Here is a 23,421-nt window from a genome sequence, read left to right on the forward strand (position 1 = left end):
GCAAAGTAAAACAGAATAAAAGATAAAAGGTAAAGCTATAAGACTTTCTATTTTATTACGTACTTAGATTTGTATGTATATGATATCCCATATTATATCATTTTAGATTTGAGAAAAGTTCCTAAAAGTTATTTCATTCATTTTTTTATCTTACAATAGTTAAAATTAAAACATCAGAAGTTTTATATGCAGTAAATGATTAACCCGTGTTTACCAACAAAATCTACAATCAGCATCTAGTTTCAAAAGTAATTAGTATGACTGGTTCCCAAAATTGTGTTTGTGCTATACCAGAGTTTTCATGTTAGTGAATAGCAATTTTTAATGAAACTCCTGAATGAATTAAAAGACACAGCCACGTAATACTAAGCAAGTCAGTAACAATGAAAACAATGAAAATACTAAAGAGAGGCAATAGTAATTGAACATTTACTATATGCAAGGCACTGTTCTCCATGCTTATAAGATTAGTTCATGAAATTTTCACAACAAACTTACGAGGTAGGTACTTTTATTTCCCGTTTATTTTTTTTTTTATTATGAAGGCATGAAGACTGAAAAGGGTGGAACAACAAATTGTATTCCAGTAGTCTGGTCCCAGACTTTTAAAAATATTAAAAGTCAACATTTAAAACCCAAATATAACATAAAAATCTATTTTAGATTAAAACATACCTGAGAACTTAGAGACACACAGAAGCACAAGAAATGCAAATGAATGTATCCTTTAACTTATGTTTCCTATTTCCCATAAAGTTTTTGGTTTTAATTAGCCACACCTGGTCCCAGACTACCTGAATACAATTTGCACGCACTTATTGCATATTCTTACATGCAACAAGTGCACGCAAACAAAAAAGAAAGTGTCTTTAAAACATCTGCTCTTTTCTTGCTCTGCTGAGAAAAAGTGTTTTCTAGCATGATCATAGCTTCTTCTGTACTTCGAATGGAGAAAAGTTGCTGGAACTTAACTTTACACCTTGCCTCTCATCACAGCAAATTGTGTCATTTTCTTCCCCATATTATTGGTTTCACTCAGCTCTATATTTTATCTGACTGACTGCAGCACCAATATGTATACTCAGTTTTAGGCAAAATGCATTTTCCACATTGACCCAAATGTTAGGATATACCCTTGAGAGTTTTATGGTGTGCCATGGCACACAGGTAGAGAGGCACTTACTTGTGAAAATTTACCTAGACAACCTTTATGATATGCTCAGTTCCATGCCACTGAGACCAGTATCAAACACTGAACAACAAATTCTCTGCTTTTAGCAGAATTTAGCATTAAAAAGTACTGTTGTCCGTTTATATTTTCTCATCAAAAAAACTATTAAAGTTAATTCATGGATATAAGTTGTTAAAAATAGCTAAACCCAAGGCCCAGTGCCTTTAGTGCTATTAAACATCTACTGCTTAATAGCTCTAGATTATTTTTTCATTTTATGCAGTTCGAATGTGAACAAGCTTCTCTGTCTCTAACTCTGAAAGAAGTGGAAAAGTCTTTATAATTTATTAACCCCTGAAAAGGGCACATTCCTTTGTCAGAGCTTCAGAGGCAGAGAGAGAAAGCAGATAATAAATCACATTCATACTTTCAATTATTGAATTCTAATTTTACTGTCTTATTCTGCATACTTCAAATGGGCATTACTAAAGGGACTAAGTTCAGGGCTATTGTTTTATTATTATGCAATAGGACAACAGTAAAATATTTTGAGCCAAATCAAGTGTGTTCAGTTAACTTTTGTTGTACAATTTATATGTATGTCACTAGACAGATTCTTCAGTGGCTAATTAAATGATACTATCTAAAAATGATTTATCTTCAACTGATAGGTTCTACGTACGTATTGATTTTCTCTGAGGAGGTTGTATTTTAGGCTTTTTATTTCTTTTAAATCGCTGAGTATCTGTAAATAAGTTGAATAGGGAATAAATATCACTTTTTAGTGCCATTGCCCTAGGAACTAGCATTAGTATCTACAAAGATAGTGAAAAAATCGGCCTTAAAAGGTAAATTGTTTACCTCTAGTTTGTTTGTTCAAACACAAACTACTATCATTTGGGAGATATTAAGTTTTTTAATTAAAATAAAAAAAAATCTTCATTTTTTATTATTTTACTTATACTATAAAGAACCTTGTCCAAAGTCAAACAACTGTAAACTTGACATACTATTACCAGCAAATAATTGATTGTAAAATAGACAATAAAAATAAAGCTAGCTTGCTTGAACATACATTATAAATACAAGATAACTTTGTCCAAAAATGCTTGATACTGTTTTTGATATCTACCACAAGCTATTTTATTCTTATAATATTTCAGTGACCACATTCAGAATCAAGTATGAGTTATAAAATAATTGATAGACTTTTCACAAAACCCAAATATAACGTAAAAATCTATTTTAGATTAAAACATACCTGAGAACTTACAGACACACAGAAACACAAGAAATGAAAATGAATGCATCCTTTAACTTATGTTTCCTATTTCCCATAAAGTTTTTGGTTTTAATTAGCCACACCTTAAAATACATTCTACATTTATAGTAAATTAAAGATGAGAGCTTTTCAGGTAGAAAAAAAATAATATATGCAACAACAAGAATTTTTTTACATTGTTCAGTTATAAATGCCAAGTACCTAGAAGAGTGCCTGGCACGAAGTAGATACTCAAGAGAAGTGACTGATTAGATAACCGGCTGTATTAAGGGAGGAAGGGAGAGAGAAAGAGAAAGAAAGAAAGAAAGAAAGAAAGAAAGAAAGAAAGAAAGAAAGAAAGAAAGAAAGAAAGAAAGAAAGAAGGAAAGAAAGAAAGAAAGAAAGAAAGAAAGAAGGAAAGAAAGAAAGAAAGAAAGAAAGGAAGAAAGAAAGAAAGAAAGAAAGAAGGAAAGAAAGAGAAATTGATTGATTTGGGGCACCGAAATTTGTAAACCTGTTTCTGAGTCCTAGCTCCTCCATTTACTGACTTACTGACTGGGTGATCTTTGGCAACAAGTTACGAATTATTAGTCTCTGTTTCCTTAGTTGCATAATATCAATTACTTTATCACATATCAATTGTTAATTAATTATATATATACACAATGTTGATAAAAAGATCTTTTAAACTTTAAAATACATAAAAACATTATATTTATGTACCTAAAATATACACCTAAATATCCAGACATTCACACAATAAGTCCAAGCTGCCCAAGATGACATCATAGTTACTATATTTTTTGGCTTAAGTAAAAAGTTGGCCTGGAATGCCCAGAATTTCCCACTGTCAAGACAAGCATAGAAGTCATGATCATTCAAGTGCTTGAACTGAGAAACTAAAAAACCAAGCAGTATTGTGCATTCAGTCATTACATGAAACTAATAAAGGGGCTTACAATAAACTAAATTCTAGGAAAGTATTAAAACATACAAAAGAGTATTATTTTGCAATAGGTAAAAACATAATTTGAGGAGTCATTTTCAAAAGAAAAAATATATCACCCCCAGCATATGGAGTATGCAGAGAACTTCAGAAGAGTTAATAAGTATCTTTTCATGGCTATTTTTTTCCATCTCTTCTTAATACTGGTTACATAAGTCAGACAAAGAACATATGTATTTAAAAGGAGGCAGAGAACAGGGCAGTACATGTAACATCACACATCATTTATTTATGTCACCCTGTACTGAGAAGCCTTCCTAGAGACTTTGTGGCATAGGAAATTGCTATGATATCATTGATGTCCTCTCTTAAATTAAAAATAATAATAAAAAAACTTTTTGTGAAATGAATGAAGTCCATTAGCTAGGTAGCTCATATCTCGTGTACTTGTGTTGTATAAAGTTGTCCAAAGGAAAAGAAGGAGATAAGCAATTTAACACTGCAGTCACCATCAATGTAGTGCATTTGTGACTAGCAAGGCTAATACTGAAAGAAGGAATCATACACAGAAAAAAATGCAATTTAAATGTCTAGATCATTCATTAGCTGAATAAGATTTTCTTCATTGTTGACAGAATGATATAAATAGATTTTTAAAGAATTAATTATTAGGAGACAAATGCTTTTCCCTTAGTTAAGTTTAATCACCTGTGAAAATGACACAGTCAGTACCACTGGGTTTTTCAACTTCACTATAGAGTACTTAGGGAAAGAAAAAAAATTCATTTCAAAGCAGTGACTCATGCTGTCAAGCTCATATTATCCAAAACTTTTAGATTTCACTTTAAATTTTGAAATTCACAGAATATACCAACTTAAATTTTTCTCAGCAAAAAATTAACTCTAGATGTATATTGGAAGCTTTTTGAGGTTTTGTTGATTACATATTGTTGTGGCTGAGACATTAAGTTCACTTGCTTAGATTTAATTAATACACATCTGACACTGTCTATAAACTTAGTTTTGTTCAGACCTGAATGGACTAAAGGAGACAATTCGAACAACAGTAATGTCTAGAGCTGCCAAACAGGACTGGGCTAGCAGAAGACACAGAGTGTGACATAGCTGAGAAACCCCTGCTGTCTTAAAGCTCAACTCAAGAATCTCCAAATCCTGATTTTTAATTATCAAAATTACTAGTTTGCAAAGGCAGAAATATTCTATGTTAAAGGCACAGTAAAAATAAATCTAAAAAGCATAAGCACATCAACACTTGATGAACAAGCCATTATTCAAAAGTTTTATAACCCTAGGAGGAATGGAGATGCTATTAAAATAAAAGAGCATGTTAAACAAAATAACAACTAATTACACTTTTCTGTGGCTTTATTTCATAAATAACTGCATCCAACTTTAAAATAACAATAGTATGCTACTTTATACCATAATAATAGACAACATTTGAGGGGATACAAATATTTTTGAATTCTTCATTTGTTAGCATGTGAACATTCTCAGTCAATTGAAAGCTTTTAGTGTAGTGACTTTTCAGGTTCTCTGTCACATTCAATCACCTATCCATAGCAGTTCAACAGCTCTAAATATATTTGTTTTGCTACAATATAACAAGATCCTCAGGCATAAATGTTACTACTGACAAATGATTAAATAATATAAAGATATATTTTTAGGATTTAAATATTTTCTGGCTATGTAAAAGATAGTATTTTATTATGCACCAAAAAGCATAACAAAAATGCAATAAATGATTTTAATATCTCTTAATTCCACAAAGAAACCCTTACATCCATTCTTAAAATTTTTCGTTATTATTATTTCCATATATTTAAATGGTAAATATGAATGTAAAGTCCTACAACTTTATTTCAGAAGCCAGAGCCTTTGCTCACTTGGTAAATTTTGTTTTCCCTGTATAAATGCAACTTTGGAAAACTGTCCCAAAGAACTGCCATTTAACAATTAGAAACTTTGACTCATTTTAAGTCTACAGCAACACTACTTGGTTGACCATTTCTACCACTATTCTTTAATACTAATAGAAAAATATAGAGAAATGATGCAGAATGATATACATACACATATACAGTTTTAAAAACACATTCAAAATTGTGGTCTTATAATAGCAGTACTTTCCTTTTTCTAAAGCGAAGCCGGATTTACCTGCCTTTCATTTTCTGCTGCAAATTAGTTTGTCAGGTACACGTTAGCAAGCTCTTTCTTTAATTCATTTTGCTAACTCCATAGTCCTTTAAATAATGATAAACATTCCTGAATAAAAGCTTACCAGATAGTAATCCTTTTTGACCCTTTTAATATTTTCTCTGTAAGACACATCTACCTTTATTTTAAAAGAGAAGGTAAAACAGGAGAAGCCCTTACCAGAGACAGAGAAAACAATTCGTTCAGCTAGATCCAACAGTGCTCTGTGCAGCCTGGAAGCATGAGTGATCCTTGGGCCTCACACAAAAGCGAGATAATTGGCTCTCAATGAAGAGATGTAAACATCCATCATAATGGCACTGTGCTGAAACTGAACGCTACCTCAGCTGTTCTATGTACTCCGACTGGAAGATGATGTCACAAACATCAACTGGGTGTACTCTCATTGGCTTCTGTTACCTGGAATCATATCTTAACCCTAAACTGTCAGCTGCAAATTGAAAGGCACATTTCTGACTATAATTTCTGCCTTTAAAAGGAGAGTGAAAGTAATGTTGAGCTCCTGGGGGATCACAAACTGAAAATACTGCCCTCTAAATATGCTAAGACTGATTTACCTAATTAATTAATCAGAATTAGTGAAAATTTTATTTTCCAAATGTGTTTTGTTAAGTAGCAGTGTTTATAAAAGGTATTTGACAGAATGGATATTAAAGGACAAGATGTATGTAATCATAACATCTGGAATTTTAAATTTTGTAATTACTTTGCATTGATTTTACAGTACTAGCCCCTGAGATTTAAGAAACTCAAATTGAGAAAAATTATAATGTAGTCAATTGTACAGTGAAGTTTTTAATCAATTTTTTCAGAGCAGCCATTTGTTTTTAAATCTTCTAATAAAAACACAAAAATGGAAATGCATTTTATTCTCTGAGTGTTAAACACTGGAAAGTTTCCTGTAATAAACCTTAAAGTATGCGATATTAAAAGCACATCACTAACATAATAATGTTAAATATTGGTTTTTACAAAGAGTAATTTATAAGTCACTGGAACTTCAGACAATCCCATTTCAGTAATTGAAAGCTACTCTATGATATAGTGCTGTTCTTTTTGAGCACACACAGGGAATAATTATCCATCTCTTACCTTCTATCTTGACAAAAGCCCCAGATTTCTCCCCAGGCTTAAATCCAGTGGGAGAGGAGGATAATGGGCTAAGCTGGTTGCAGCAGCTTGCTGCCAGAGGGACAAAACTACAATCACCTTGAAATATACCCAAGCTTTCCCTACTGAAGGGAGCTGTCAACCGCATAACTGTGAGATGCAAGAATTACCAGAGCTATTCAATGACCAGTTCCTTCTAAATCTAGCCCAGCCATATCCCAAGGCAAGCCCTTTGAAAGCTGTGCAGCTCAGCATGCGAACAGTACAAGCACCTGGAGAAAGAGCAAGGAAATTCACTTCAACCACCCCAACTTTAGGGAAAGGAAAGTCACCAACAGTGCACTTGCATGACTTTATGCTGTTTCATTTATTTCTGAATAATGGATTCAGGGCAAATACTTGCTACATTCCGTCCGCATTTACAGTGACAGAAAATTATTTTTACTCAATGGCCTCAATAAGAGTTCAAAAAGTTGATAATATATGAAAATACACTTTCATATGTTCACATTTCCTCCCAAGTTCTGACTTTTATGATAGTCAGTTTATCTGATTACTCTGAGAAGCGAGTTAGCATGTGACATGGGAGCAAGAGTTCTAGACTAGGGTTGAAATGATTCATCCTCCAGTTCTTGCTCCACCACTTACTATCTGTAAAAACTCTGGTAACTTAACATCTTTTATGTATAGACGGAGAGTGGTAATGCTACATACAGCAAAATAATAATAATAAAGATATGGGGATCAGATGAGACAATGCATAGAAGCTTGTTATATAAAATAAAAAGTATTACATAAATATAAGATATAATTAATATTATCGTTGTTATGAAAACAATCAAATGCATTAATTTTAAAGACACATGGAAGATTTAAAATTTAGAGTTACTTTGGTGCCCTCAAAATAATGATATAAATATGTTAAACCCTTAATATTTCAACTCAAAAATAATGTTGCAAATTAACTCGATTTATAACACTGACTCACTCAATTTTTTTGTTTGTTTGTTTGTTTTGAAGTTTTAACCCTCCCAGAATAATTTCAGCATGTTTTCTACATGCAACAGGATATAATCTATCTATCTATCTATCTATCTATCTATCTATCTATCTATCTATCTATCTATCTACATTCAGTTAATTTTTAAAGACAAATGTATTTTCTGGTGATTTTAGTGCACAGAAATCATGGCCTCTCTTATTTGTTTTGCATTTGTTTGGGTGACAGAATGCCACATATAATGTGCCTAGAGAAATACAGCAATATAAAGATTGGGAAACTTAAATACTCCTAGGGCTCTGCAGGCATTTTTGTTTGTTTGTTCATTTATTTATTTGTCAATTTCCACAGGTATCAATGTATAGGCATTTTGTATCAATAACCCACATCCTACACAAAATTTGTTTATAAGTGAATAAGGTACCTAGTAAAGAATGCTGGTTTTTGTTATTAAAATATGTCAGTGAGATTTTTTAAGAATATAGATTTCAATGCTTAAATATTATACAAGATGGAGTCTCTAATGAATTACTTAGTATTTTAAGGACATACACTTATTACATATGAAAATAATTTCATATTTAAAATTTGAATTGTTTAAAAATTAACAAAATTATTGGCTTATACTTTAATTCCTCGGAAAATTGATAGGAAAAAAGATAATGTACTAGAAATACTTCATACTAATGTTGGACTAGAATAATGAGTGAATCTTTATCGCATACATTAAGTCAACTTCAAATTTTGTATTTATTTATTAGGACAGAATTTATATTTCAGTTTTAAATAATTACATCTATACACTCAGGAACGTTCAGATAAATACAGGATATAATAGTTCATATATGAATATCAGTTTTATTACTCCAAAGTATATTTTATACATAAGGACAGAAGAAAATGTATATACATATATTCTCTTACAGTGGGGAGAAATCATTAGAAAGTAATAATTAGTGGAATTTATAAATTTTTTTGTGATTATTTAGTGGTGTTTCTTTTGGAAAAGTAGAGATACTAAACTTCAAGACCTTTCAGTAGTTTATTTTCAGAATGTCCTTTGGAAAAAAGTCTGATGATACTTGAACATCAGTCTGCACATGTATCTGGGTTAAGGTCAAAAATAAGATAGTGTGTATGTGATGTGAACATTGATAATAAGACATGTAACTGTTTTCTACTATACTAAAATAATATTATTAAGAAATACAACCTGATTACAAAATGTAAAAAAAAATTCTAAATGTAAAAATGTTAAAACTTTAAGAAACTACAAGAAAAATAAAAGGATGGTGTCATTTCTTGAATATTCTATTTAATATACACATGTGGAAAAGTAAAATGCTGCATATAGCTCTAATTTCATAAAGGAATAATAACAAACACTGCATTTGAGAATGAATTTACCAACGTTGTCTCATTATTTATTACATTCCTCCAACTAAAATGGCCAGCTAGCATTTGTGAGTTCAGAGAATATAAAATATTTTAACCTTAATAGTGTGTAAAAGTTTAATATGAGGGGGCAAAACACTCTATAGACATCAATTTAAGCTTCGTTCTCAGTAAATGTATATTAGTAAATGTTTGCATTCTTTCTTTTTTTTTTTTTTTTGAGACGGAGTCTCACTCTGTCGCCCAGGCTGGAGTGCAGTGGTACGATCTCGGCTCACTGCAAGCTCTGCCTCCCGGGTTCACGCCATTCTCCTTCCTCGGCCTCCTGAGTAGCTGGGACCACCCGCCACCAAGTCCAGCTAGTTTTTTGTATTGTTAGTGGAGATGGGGATTCACCGTGTTAGCCAGGATGGTCTGGATCTCCTGACCTCATGATCCGCCCACCTCAGCCTCCCAAAGTGCTGGGATTACAGGAGTGAGCCACCGCGCCCGGCCTAGTAAATGTTTTCTAATATGAAGAAAATGGAATCAATAAAATTATTCTGACAAGTCAAGTTGAAGATGTTTTGTAGTTTAAGCCAAGTACCTCTCAATTTTATTGTGGTACTTACATATTATATATTTCCCAGGAGCTGAAATCATTGCAATATTTAATTGCCTGACAATTATTTCTGTTACATCAATTTTGTGGTTAAACTAATTATTTGTATTATCAAAACAAATCAGCACTAGAGGCTAATTAAACTGGATAAACCATTCTCCAATGTTTCCCAACCTACATATTAATAAGGTTTAGTTTATTACTAACTTCAGAAAGAATGAACATGTCCTACAGGTGACAATTTGATAGGCAGAACTTAAGAATTTAAAGAAGTTTGAAACTGTTGTGAACATTATTATCTCCTCTTGAGCAGTTGGGTATATATAGGATTTTTTTTACTACATCTTGCAACATTGAGTGGCCCACTACCTAGTTATCCACAAGGTGGCAGCTCTATTTATATGGGCACCAACACCTAATACACTAGTTTATCCCTTTTCATTTAACAAAATATAATATGTAAAGTATATAGATAACTTTTGTATATGAATGATCACAGTTAGGTAATTTTTCAGTTTTAGAAGAATAAGCCATGAAAGATAGATATCTATTAAAACCTATTGAAAAGCAGGAACTTTAAAAAGTTCTTGCAGCAATTATTGAAAAAGGCAGAACTTTAAAACACTGAATTTTTACTAGCATAAATTCCGATGTTCCATCCCAAATTTATTTCAGAGGTTAGTCTATTTATAATAAATTGTTTTTATTTTGTTTCTACAAAGTCTTATGTTGCTTTTAAAAAATGCAAAGTTAGTCTTCAAAATAACTGTGCCTACGTAGCAATGATAACTCACTGTTACAATAAGAGAGATCTAGGAATTATATTTTCCATCTAGTAAATTCTAGATATAACTAAACCTCATAAGAATATCTATTTATTGACCTCACTTGAATTCCTTTTCTATACTTACTCATCTGCACTATCATTTTTTTTCTCTATGTCTACCTTAAATCTATTGTGTGGCAGCTTCAGTATATTACCTTTATTTCTGTTTTCTGTGCAGATAAAAATTTTGAAAATACTTAGAATTATTAGGCCATATCACCTTTCTTTCCTGAGAATGGACAGCCCCAAGATATTTAACTATGTTTATGCATCAGTAAATTTTACTCTGGAGAAAGAAAAAATGATTTAGTAAGGATGAAGAAAAGTCTTCCTGCTTCTATGTTAAAGAAATACAAATTCTTAGACATGAAGGTAAGAAGTTATTGCTATTTTAGTGATTCAGCTTCTTGTTTTTAAATGCAAAGTGAAAGCATTGACTTATTAAAGATACCCCAATTTAACATAAACTTAAGCTTATTTGACTAGGTTTCCTTTGAATGTCATGGTTAACCTTTGTAACAAACCTAAAGACCAATGAATAGAAGGATTTGTTTTTTACCGTGTTCTCTGAACAAGGGTACCTTGTGTATTCATATTGCTCCTTAACTAAGGACACTTTACTTGCTTTCTTATAAATATATTTTGCTTCATTCCTAATATAAAATCTTACAACTCCGCTTGGCATTTTTTTTTCATTCACCTCAATTTTCTTGCCTTTTGTCTCATGTAACCCAAATTAGATCAAATCAAGAATGACTGACTCTATCTTGACAAGTTTGGAGCAACATTAGTCTCATAGACACTTAGAATTGAATTCAGATCTTGATGAAGAGCATATGAACACAACCACTTTGTGTTATACCAATAACGGGGGTTATTCATATAAACTCTGCTGTGCTCAAAACATTGCTTCAGACATATGAATGTTTACACATGAAAGACAGTGAAAAACCAATTGAAATACTAATGATTGTGCGTTATTTCACCTTACTACACCTTTGTAGTAGAAGAGTCTTCAAATCCTTCAAATACACATTACCATAAGGAGAAATAGTATTATTATCATTGTAAAGGAAAAGAAAAAACATTATCATCATCATCATCATCATCATCATCATCATCATCATCACTAGTTGTTTGCTGACTTGGTGCTAGGCACTGTGCTCAACATTTTTCATTGGTTATTTAATTTGTTTTGTTTTATTTAGTTTGCAACAAATCTACAAGATAGGTCAATGTTAAGATTTTCAAAAGAGCTCTTAAGTACTATAAGCCAGTATTTTTCAACCATGTCCGCTTATTTGAATCTCAACTTGAAATGTCAAAATACAGGGCCCCATCAAACTACTTGAAACAAAATCTTTGAGAATGGGATGTAGGAGAGACTTTTCTGTGTTACTCTCCACATGATTTTCTCTGTGGCCAGGTTTTAAAATCACTCCCCAAACCCTCGGGTAGGTGAAACACATGTTTTGATGTGCAACACCAGATTTCACTAAAATAAGTAAATGTGTTCTAAAAAATCTGAACTGAAAACTGTAAAAAAAGTAAAGTGCAGTTTTTATGTAAAATAATAGGTTGGAAGGTGAATAGAGAAAAATCCAGATTACTCCATCTCACTCGGGTAAAGAGATGGGTGTCAGTGGCATGGTAAGTTTGAGCAAAAACATTAGATGGAGTCTAATCTTGCAGGAAGTCAGTAGGGACAGAGAAAAATAACTTGGCTAGTAGGAGGGAAACTATATGAACAGGTGCTGATTCAACATGCAGACTGCCCAGTAACATTAGGTTCTAGTACTAGGGAGTCCTGTGAAAGCCAGCATATCTACATTTACAGTTCATCAGCCCACATGTGAGTGAAGACTCCTCCTGCACACAATCTAGCACAAGTAATGCCTTTTCTTGACGCAAAACATTATTGAGACTCACCGTAAATGTTCTATATTCTTCTTTTCCAAGACCTAGGATGCATACAAACCCACTGACTCAAGAGGATGGTACCTAAATGAATGGTGGTTATGTGGAATGAAAAGGTCCCAGTATCTGTGTTTGGGTAGGGATGGACCCTGTGAAAACCAACTCTATGGCAGGAATAACAGATTAATTTTTCTAAAGAACTCTATGATTCCATAGAATTCTATTCATAAACCAAGCTTTGTGTCTGCAATCTGCATTAGCTTCACATTTCAATTGTACTTGCTCAAATATATACCAGCACTGATATTTCCAGAATCAGTCATTAAGCATCATCTGTAATAAAATATAATACATTTCTGAAGATGTAAATGAGAATACTGTCCTTGTTATACTCTTTATAATGAAGTACATGTATCTATTTATCTGTAGATATAATTAAATAAATCTTATAAAAAGGTTTTAAGTAATCCACAATTAATCAGAAACCAGTTATAGAAATCCTAACGAATTCTAAGAGTTGTTTTTAATGTCTACTGCTATACATGTAACAGGCAGAGTAAGTTTATTTCTCCTTACATTTGAGGATACTGTAATATATTTATTTTAAAATGATTGTTTTATTTTTGTTTCATGAGGATCTGTCAACAGCAGTTGTAATTCAACTGTTCATTTAAATCTTACATTATTTTAGCCTTTTTTTCAGGACTTCCTTGTTTTCAGCAATATAGGGCTACAATAACTTTCTGTAAATTTGTTATTTTGTCAGACTTTGTTAAATAACCCTCCTTTTGATTTTGTGTAACTTTTTGCTGATTTTGCTATTAGCTGATATTAGGTAATGCATCTTCCACTGCACTTTACCTGCAACAATTCAGTAACAGTGTACTCCTACAACCATAGGTCACCAAAATAGAAAATGCCTGGGTGCTCCTTTAGCCATTTTTTAAGTGGTTAAATTACAGCCACCCTTTCTGAACACTGTAGCCAGGCAACATAAATTAATGATCTTAGACCAGATCTTGATTGACTGTTGTCCAGGAACACATTATTCACCTTAATCCATGAATTCAGCAAAGGTAAATGATTACTCTAATGGCTATGGGAACCTTATGAATTGCCAAGACAAATAACAAGTAGTTACGACTGAAGCCTCTGTGAAATCACTGGCATATTTATCTTTCATCTCTGTCACTCCATGTTTGAAACTGTAGACCTGGAAAATACACTAGCTCTTTCCAGGTTAGATCAGGAAGAAAACAAAATCACTAAGTGGACACTGTAAAAATGCAGGAGATAATAAGAAATTGCTTTCTTCTGCCAGAGGCTATCTGCTCCTTGTATATCTGTTTTGCAATGCAACTAAAAGAAGGTCAAAGCTGCTTGTAGGCTAGAAGGAAGGTATTCCTATCTCTTCATCACTCCTGCATTCAAAATCAATTAATAAAATCCTGGTAATAAACAAATGGTCATACATACATAACACTTTTTTAAACTATAGACCTTACTGGAATACACAGTCTGACCTATAGGTACTGTATAACTTTCAGGTGCCTGGCCAGGCTCCCAAATATTTCCCAAATTCCAGATCTCAGAATGAGCCAACTGTGGCTCTTGGGATTTTCTGATGTAGAGAGTGGAAGGGGGCTTAGAGTTCATCCTCTTTGTGAAAGGAACTGCCCACTTCACCAGGCCTGCTAAATTCTTCACATGCTCAAAAAACTTACTCCTTCCTAAATACTGTCCCTAATATAGAGGTGTCTTTCACTGATTTTAAATTACTCTATTTAAAACCTATCTCATCCTCTGTTTAGTATTGCTCTGTATAAAAACTGCCTAATGTTTCATTTCATACAAGATATGCTTACAGACCTTAAAACTAAAATCATGATATTGGCCAAAAAAAAAAAAAAAAAAGTTCCCTCTTGAGATTCCAGGGCCGTCTGTCACAAGATCCTTGGGGTATTGCTTCCCCAGCCGGAAACCTCTGTGCCTGGCGGCGCTTTCTCCCTGAGTATTGCCTGTGCCTGCTGGATTCATTCTGCCCACTCGGCTTGGCAGGCTGCACTCAGCTCACACTAACAGCCTGAATCTCGCACCTGCCAAGGGCAAGTCAGGTGCAGAGTGGCAAGGGGTGTATGGGCAAGTGATGCGGGGTCTGGCCACTGCATATAGCCAGGCACATCAGCTGCTCTGGCAGGGTGAGCAGCTCCACACACCGGCACATGTGCCAGTTCCATGCAAGGCTGTGGCTGGACCAGAGGTATTTACTGCTTGGAGCTTCTGCTACAGGCACTCACATCTGGATGCGGGGAACACGGTGGTGCCCAGAAGCCTGGAGATGCAAGGAACCACAGAGCCACAAGAGGGTGTCACAGGCCTGACTCAGAGAGCCCCCAGGTCTGGACTCCCAGAAGGGCCGCAGCTCTTCTCTCCTTCTCGTCGCCCGCAATGTGGTGAGTGGGAGGGTGTATTTCAGCACTGTTGGTGTCACAGCTCTTTCAATCCCACCATTTGGTGGGTCCCGAGTTCTTGTCATGTGTCCAGGAAGAATGAGATACAAGGACAACTGGAGAGTGAGCAAGGCAGAGAGGAGTTTCATTGAACGATAGAACAGCTCTCAGGAGAACCATAGTGGGTACCTCCTTTCTGCGGGCAGATCAGCCCAACGAATTGAGGAGACCTGAAGTGGGTACCTCCTTCCTGTAGCTGGTAGTCTCCACATCTGTCTGAGTCTGACTAAGTCTGGGGTTTTTATGAACTCAGAAAGGAAGAAGTGCATGCTGATTGGTTCATGGGCAGCCATGGGTGGGCCCAGAAAAAGCACAAGTTCTCACTCTGGGCCACGACTCCCCTTGGAATTGGCATCCTGCCCCCAGGCTTCTGGCTGTCCCTAGCTTGAAGGTGGGGTTTCTCTGGGGAACCACCCCTTTCATCCCAGGAGCCTGTCTGCTTCCAGCCGCAATCAACATGCCATCTATAGCACCCAGGTTGTTTGTGTGGAGGGTTGCAAATAGGCCCACGCGGAGCCACCTTCGGCATCCACTGGCATCTTTCCCTAAGCTCCTTGCTGCACAATGTCCAGAGGGGGCCAAGGCAGCAGGGGACTGGCATGTAAGCGCCTTGCCGAGCATGCGCACGCCCAGCTGGGTTGCAGCACCACTGGGGATCCGTCTCAACTTTGCTCCGAAATGGGAGCAGTCGCCAGGAGCAAGGAAGAGCAGAAACAAGCACTTCCCACCCTGCGGAGACAGGGGGGCTTCCCAGGCCCCAAGAGCACAGGGATGTCCCGATTCGGAGCTAGGGCTGGGCCTGGGAGCGTGGGGCTCCCACCCGGCCAACACAGTAGGGGGCAGGGCTCCCACCTGTTTAGGCTCCACAGAGTGGGCAGCCCCAGTCATGCCTCCTCCTCTGCAACCGATGTCCCCTGGAAGGACACATATTTCTACATTGATGAAACCTATGGAGGCCCTAGCAGAATGAAAGAAAAAGACTGAGATTAAGGGACATCGTTAAAAAATTTTAAATTACTAGGGATAAAGAGAAGGTCCTGCAAGTCTAATGTGAAAAAACAAAACAAAACAAAACAAAACAAAAACGAGTCATAAAAATGTTCAGGAGTCAGACCATCACCACTTGCATGTCAGCAAATGGAGGATGAAGGTATATAGTTTTGTTACTATATTGAAAGGGTAGGAGAGCACAAGGGCAAAAATACAACATTCAGGATTTTAAAAGATAACTGAGGAATTAAATGCATGGTTTCATATGCTTTTCATATCTTCAACAGGTACACATAGAATGCTTGAGGTTAAACCTTGATCCTCCATTTGCTGAGAAATTACTTAACATTTAGGTGAGCGCATAGTTCTGCTCTCTTCTTCACCAAAATATAGAAATTCTATGACTTGCAACGTACAAGGCACCTAGCATGTAGTAAATGGTCAAGATATATTAGCTGTAATTTATATTATATTTACATCTATTTCCATACAAATCAGTTATGCAATTCAGGGTAATTCACTTAGCAACTTAGAGAAACAGATTTGCCTCTAGTATCATGCCTGTTCTAAAACTCAAATTTATTATTGGATTTCTGAATTACAAATGAGTGAATTTAGGTAAAGCAGCTTCAGTATAATAAGATCATTTCAATAGTTTTCATAACTCAGCACCCTGACTAGTAACATAATAGCCCCATGTCATAAAGCATACAACACTAGATATGAAAAGTCTTATTTTGTTGAAGGTTCTGAATAAAGCCCAGATTATCTACTATAAAAACGTATTTTTTTCCTTTTTTTGAACAACATTGTTACAACTGTAACACCTGTAATTCAAGAAAAAAATTTGTTGAATGTGGTGAGAGGAAGCTAATCAATTTTAATGTAGGCATTTTACTATTCATTAGCATTATTTTACTACATAGATACATAATTAACAGATAAATAGGCTTTATTGCATTAGGGTATATTAAAATTAAATCTGCTCAAAAAATGGAAGGACAAGTTGGAATATCAAATAAAAATTTATATCAAATCCTTATTAATATGTTTGCAGAGAATTAGGTGGTAAGAGAATTAAAAACACAAAGACAAAAGAGAAACATGCCCTTGTAAAAACACTTGTTGTCCACAGCTGGCTCCCACCCACCTTTTATTGTTTCAACCCCTTGCTCCCACTGAAAGTAAGCACATCTGTCCCTTAAAGTACTGTCTTAATTCTAAACTAGTTTCTCAATGTACCCTGTTTAATAGCTATGTGGTTACTTAGGGCCTTTTAAAATTAGAATATGATGCAGGCACAGCCATACCCTGATAGCCAGAAATAGCCAGAAGCCTACTACCTTTTATTTTTAAATTTATCAAAGTTAACATTGAATAATTTACAATGTGCCAATTTCCTAATAGAAAGAAACCTCCAAATCAAATTATTTTCATAGTAAGGTGTGTTTCCATAGGAAATGAAGCAGAGTTAGTTATTACCTGCACTTACTTTCTCTAGAATCGCTCCACTATTAGAATTGGATCAGAGCATAGAGTATAAGTCAGAGATTCTTCTGTTCAGTTATTGACTGTATATTTTATGCACCATGACAAGGAGCAAGTTATTTACCTTCCCTGAACAATGTCGTCTAACTTGTGATCTTTCTCAAAGGCTTCTTAAAGTTATTAAAAAGAGAAATATATTATATAAATTATTTAGATCATTATTTAGTACTTGCTAATTGGTAATTGCTCAAGGGACAAATTTTTCCCATATCACATTATATTTTTATATAACAAAAATATCTTTGAAACAGAAACAAAGCTATATACCTTTTTTTTCCATTGAAGAGAAAGGTTTGTTCATTAAACAGCATATATAGCTACTCAAATGAAGGTTTTGTTCATTAAACATCATATATAGCTACTCATAAGTATTAAACAGAACCATGAGGAACAATGGAGCACATGATAAAGTAAAACTGTGTCTGAGAGTAGCAGCATCTTAAAACATTTGTGTGGCAGTTATAAATACTTGTCTAGCACTACCTTGTGCAGAGTAGGAGCTCATTAAACATGTATTGAATTGATTTGACATTTTAAGAACTGGTGAACCTCTGCAGCAGAACATATTTAAAAACCCAAATTGCATCAACTTCACTTCTATTCATTCAACAGACAAAAATTGAAGACGTTATATAATGCCAGACATTGAATTAATTGCTGCGATGCAAACGTGAATATGACTCATACTTCAGTTTCAAGGAATCCTTAGTCAAGGGAGAGCTTGAAACCTTAAATAAAATACACCAGACCAATTTTCTTACTGGTCAGTTAACATAAACGAAAGTTTACCTAGAAGGCTGAAATGTCACATATTTCTGTTCCTCACTTGAATTAGTAAAAAAAGATCAGCAAGCTATTAGAAGCAATTTCCTGAGAAAAGTAACTTTTAAGATATATAATAATGCCATGACTGGTTCAGACCAATATTTTGCAACCCGTGTATCTATAGTACTCTATTGATTTTCAATATGCACAACCAAGACCAAGAGGCATATCAAGGCACTCAAGTACCTTCTGAATCATCTTGAATTGATTAGGTGTAATAGAGTTCATGATTAATTGAGAGCATACCAGAAGTGTGTTGTACCTTGGGGTTTCACTCTGCCTTGCAAGGAAGTAAGAATCACAGTGAAGGGAAGTAAGAATCACATTACAGAACGTAAATGAAGGAAACTCTTAATATCCCTCCCCCACCACATTCATGCCTTGTTTAAAATCCTTCAGAAGTTCTTGTTCTCATAAGGAGAAAGGCAACCCCTTTAACCCATTTATGCCTCAGGTTGCAATTTTTTGAATTTTTGCAATCAGATCTTGGCTATGACATTGAGCAGTAGGATATAAATAACTCCCACATGCTTAGCGTTCCAATATTAGAACACTAGGCATAAATTTAAAATAGTTTACAATGTCCTGTATGATCTGACCACAATCTCTCTAGCCTTACCTTCCACTAGCCTTCTCATCTCACTGTTGTGTTTCTCTCTTCTCCATCGCAAATGACAAGTTTCAGTTCCATTTCTTCCATAATTTATTTTGTTACAGAGCATGTTCATATATCCAGACAGTTGTTTCTACCTGGAATGCTTTCTACCCATTCTTCCTCATATTACTCCTTATTCTCACATGTCAAGCCATTTGAATCTATCAATCACTCATAGTCATATTGTATCTTTCAGCCACAGGCTCTTTGCATATGCTTTCTATTCTAAATACTTTTCTATGCATGCCATCTTTCTTTTTATCTAGGTGTCTCTACTCATTCCAGATCAGCTATCCCTTTTCAAAGAAGTCATTCTTGCCTAGCTTATTAAATCAAATCTCTTTAAGTGACCTTATATCCTGATAGCTCTCTTTTGTTACATTTATCATTGCAATAGATTTACTTCTGTGACTTTTGAGATGTTTGCATCTTCTGCTAGGTTCTTGAAAGCTGACATTCTGTCTGCTTTTGCTTACTCTCTTAGGCATATGATTCATTTTTAGAGTAAATTCATATATAGATATTCTAGTATACTACACAAAATATGCATATTAAAAACTTTGGCATGAAATTGGAATTTATTTTTAATTTTCTAATTTTAAACATCACTTGTATTTGATAACCCTTTTAAAGGTAATTTCTACCTGCAGTCAGACTTAGAGAAAAGATAAGCCATTTTAATATGTTTTCTAGCACTTACTAAAATATTTTACTTATTATTTGTACTTCCAAAATTTTTGACCGACTGGATTTCCATATGGAATATTTTTCAACTTTATTCCTAGATATAGTAATGTTGACTGTAAAAACTTTGTCATTTGTTTAAAAGGTTTTATTTTATATATTTTCTATTAAAAGAGTGATTTTTACCCTACTATATAAAGGTGAAAGCTTTCTTTTCCAAATGTAACTTACATTTCTTTTTCAAATGTAACTTACATTTCTTTTTCAAATGTAATTTCAAATGTAATTATGGGGTTGTAACCCCATAAATTGGTAGATGAAACCAAAGATCAGTGATATGGGTCTAGACTGGAAGAGCCAAACAAATATTCTAAATTTTTATCTGTGTAAATTTACGGGATACAAGTGCAGTTTTGTTACATGCATCCATCACAATGAGGTCAAGTCTTTTAGGGTATCTATCACCCAAATACTTTATATTATACCCATTCAGTAATTTCTCTTCACCCACTCTATCTCATCCTGTCACCCTTCTGAGTCACTATTATCTATCATTATACTCTCTATGTCCATGTTTCTACATTTGTATGTCCACTTATAAGTGAGAATACACAATATTTGTCTTTCTGTGTCTGACATATTTCATTTCAGATAATGTCCTCCAGTTTTGTCCATGTTGCTGCAAATGTCATAATTTCATACTTTTTATGGCTGAATAGTACTCCATTGTGTATATATGCCAAATTTTCTTTATCCAATCATCTATTGATGACACTTAAGTTGATTCAATGTCTTTGCTACTATAAATAGTGTTGCAATGAGCCTATCAGTGCAGATATCTTTTTGATTCATTGATCTGTTTTCTTTTGGGGAGATACCCAGTAGTGTGACTGCTGTATGAAATTGTAGTTATACTTTTAGTTCTTCAAGAAATCTCCATACTGTTGTCCATAAAGCTTGTACTAATTTACATTCCCACCAACAGTATATGAGAGTTCCCTTTTCTCTGAATTCTCACTAAAATCTGGTATTTTTTGTCTTTCTAATAATAGCCATTTTGACTGGCATATTATATCTCATTGTGCTTTTAATTTGCATTTTTCAGATGCTTAGTGATGTTGAGCATTTTTTCATATACCTATTGGTCATTTGTATGTCTTCTTTTGAGAAGTGTCTATTAATGTATTTTGCCCACTTTTTAATTGGATTACTTGTTTTGGGGTGGGGGGTTGTTGTTGGTGGGTTATTTGAGTTCTTTCTACATCCTGGATATTAGTCCCCTGCCAAATGCATAGTCTGCAAATATTTTCTCCCGTTCAACAGGTTGTCAGCTCTCTCTGTTGATTGTTTCTTTTGCTGTGCAGAAGCTTTTTAGTTTAAGTTCAGGTTGTCTATTTTTGTTGCGTGTACTTTTGAGGTCTTAGTCATAAATTATTTGCTTAGACCAATATCCAAATGAGTTTTTCCTAGGTTTCCTTCTAATATTTTTATAGCTTCAAGTCTTATGTTTATGTCTTTGATATATTTTTAATTTATTTTTGTATATGGTGAGAGATAGGGGATAGGAGCCCTGTTTGTTTGTTTTTGTTGTTTGAGGGCCCCGTTTTGATTGCAGGAGAGGCCTGCCTGTCTGGAGCTGCCACTGCGAAGACGCGGGCTGCAGCGGGGGAGGCGGGGCGAAGGCTGCGCACTCCACAGAGCCAAGGGAAGCAAGGAACAGGTGGAAGTCCCGCCCCCTTCCGAGTTAGCTGGGCAGGAGCCTCCTGCTTCCCAGGTGAAGCTGCAGCCACCCAGCTGTGTGTGCGGACCCGGGCATTTTGTGCCCTTGGGGGCCAGGGACAGGCAGGGGCCCCGCCTTCTGGGGTGCAGCTACAGCCGCCCAAGCCATGGCTACGGACCCAAGCATCTCTGCACTCTCCGGGCCCGGGAAGCAGCCCCTTGCCCCAGCAGGCTCAGAAGTGCCTGCTCTCACTGCCTGGCCTCTCCCGACGCCCTCTCCGATCTCAGAGCAAAGTTGAGGCCAAGCCCAGGTGCTGTCACAAACCCAGTCGGCTGTGCCCACTCTTGGGGCAGTGCTGACACATCAGGCCCCTGCCGCCTCAGCCGCCTCAGCCCCCTCTGGATTTTGGGCACTGACGAGCATGGGCTGTGACACCCTCTCTGGGGCTCTGCGGTTCCTGGCATCTCCAATCTTCTGGGCGCTACTGCGTTCCCTGGTGCCAGCCATGGAAGCTGCTTGCAGTAAGCCTGGCCTAGCCGCAGCCTCACAGGGAGCCGGCACCCGTGCGGGCACCTGGAGCCGCCCCACCCCCCGACCCCCAGCCGGCATGCCTGGCTGTGCGCAGTGGTCAGACCCCACCTCGCTCCCTCATACATCCCTCACTGCTCCACGCCTGGCTCACCCATGTCAGGTGTGACATCCAGGCCAGTAGCGCCAGCCAAGCGCAACCTGCCAGGCCAAAATAGGCAGAAGGAGCCCAGCAGGCCCGAGCAAAACTCAGGCAAAAGCGTCACCAGCCACAGAGGTTCCCAGCTGGCGAAACAACACCCCAAGGATCCTGTGACAGTTTCATTTTTCTTCATGTGGCCATTCAATCTTCCCACCACTGTTTATTGAAATGGGTGTCCTTTCCCCAATGTGTATTCTTGTTTACTTTGTCAAATACCAGTTGGCTATAAGTATGTGACTTTATTTCCGGGTTCTCTATTCTGTTCCATTGATTTACGTGCCTGTTTTTTATACCAGTACCACGTTGTTCTAAGCCTTGTAATAAAATTTGAAGTCAGGCAATGTGATACCTCCAGGTTTTTTCCTTTTGCTTTGGATCACTTTGGCCATTCAGGGTCTTTTTGGTTTCATATACATTTTAGGTTTGCTTTATCTAATTCTGTGAAAAATGACATTGGTATTTTGATATAGATTTCAATGTATCCGCAGATTCAATGAAAGTATGGTCATTTTAATGATATTTGTGTTTCCAGTCCATGAGCTTGGGATATTTTTTATTTGTGTCATCTACAATTTCTTTCATCAGTGTTTCACCAAAGATCTTTTACTTCCTTCGTTAAATATATTCTTAGGTATTTATATTTATTTTTGTAGCTATTGTAAATGAGATTACCTTCTTGATTTGGTTCTCAGCTAAATTGTTGCTGGTCTATAGAAACACTACTGATTTTTGTATGCTTTTTTGTATCCTTCGAGTTTACTGAATTCATTTATCAAATTTAAGAGCTTTTTCTAGAATTTTTAGGTTTTTCCACCTGTAAGATTATATCTTAAATAAGCAAAGATAACTTGACTTGCTCTTTTCGAGTTTGTATACCTTTTATTTCTTTCTCTTGCCTTGTTGCTCTGGCTAGGACTTCTAGTACTATGTTGAATAGGTGTGGTGCAAGTGGGCATTCTTGTCTTGCTCCAGTTCTTAGGGGAAGTGCTTTCAACTTTTCCTCATTCAGTATGATATTGGCTATGGGTTTGTCATATATGACATTTATTATTTTGAGGCATGTTCCTTCAATGCCTAGTTAAATGAGGGTATCATGAAAAGATGTTGAATTTTATCAAGTGCTTTATTTGCATCTATTGAGATGATCATAGGGGTTTTATCCTTCATTCTGTTTATATACTGTGTCATATTTACTGGTCAGCATATGTTTAATCATCTTTGCATCCCTGGTGTAAAACCGAATTTATTGTGGTGTATTATCTTTTCGATATGCTGTTGTATTTGGTTTGCT

At 35.5% G+C, this 23,421-nt stretch overlaps 1 protein-coding gene across 6 annotated transcripts in view; it reads right to left on the reverse strand.

Annotated features, from left to right (window-relative positions):
* The window catches only part of MGAT4C (MGAT4 family member C), a 1,374,466-nt gene that overhangs the window by 284,716 nt on the left and 1,066,329 nt on the right, over positions 1–23,421 (reverse strand). The window contains exon 1 of one of the 6 annotated variants that reach the window (XM_055358912.2): positions 5,779–6,177. The exons of the other annotated variants lie outside the window; for them this stretch is intronic. The gene's annotated coding sequence lies outside the window, so the exon portion shown is untranslated. Of the gene's footprint in view, positions 1–5,778; positions 6,178–23,421 lie in introns of those variants that run through there. 6 annotated transcript variants of the gene reach the window in all.

The sequence above is a fragment of the Gorilla gorilla genome, chromosome 10 (assembly GCF_029281585.2).
Source record: "Gorilla gorilla gorilla isolate KB3781 chromosome 10, NHGRI_mGorGor1-v2.1_pri, whole genome shotgun sequence".
Taxonomy (NCBI): Eukaryota; Metazoa; Chordata; class Mammalia; order Primates; family Hominidae; genus Gorilla; species Gorilla gorilla.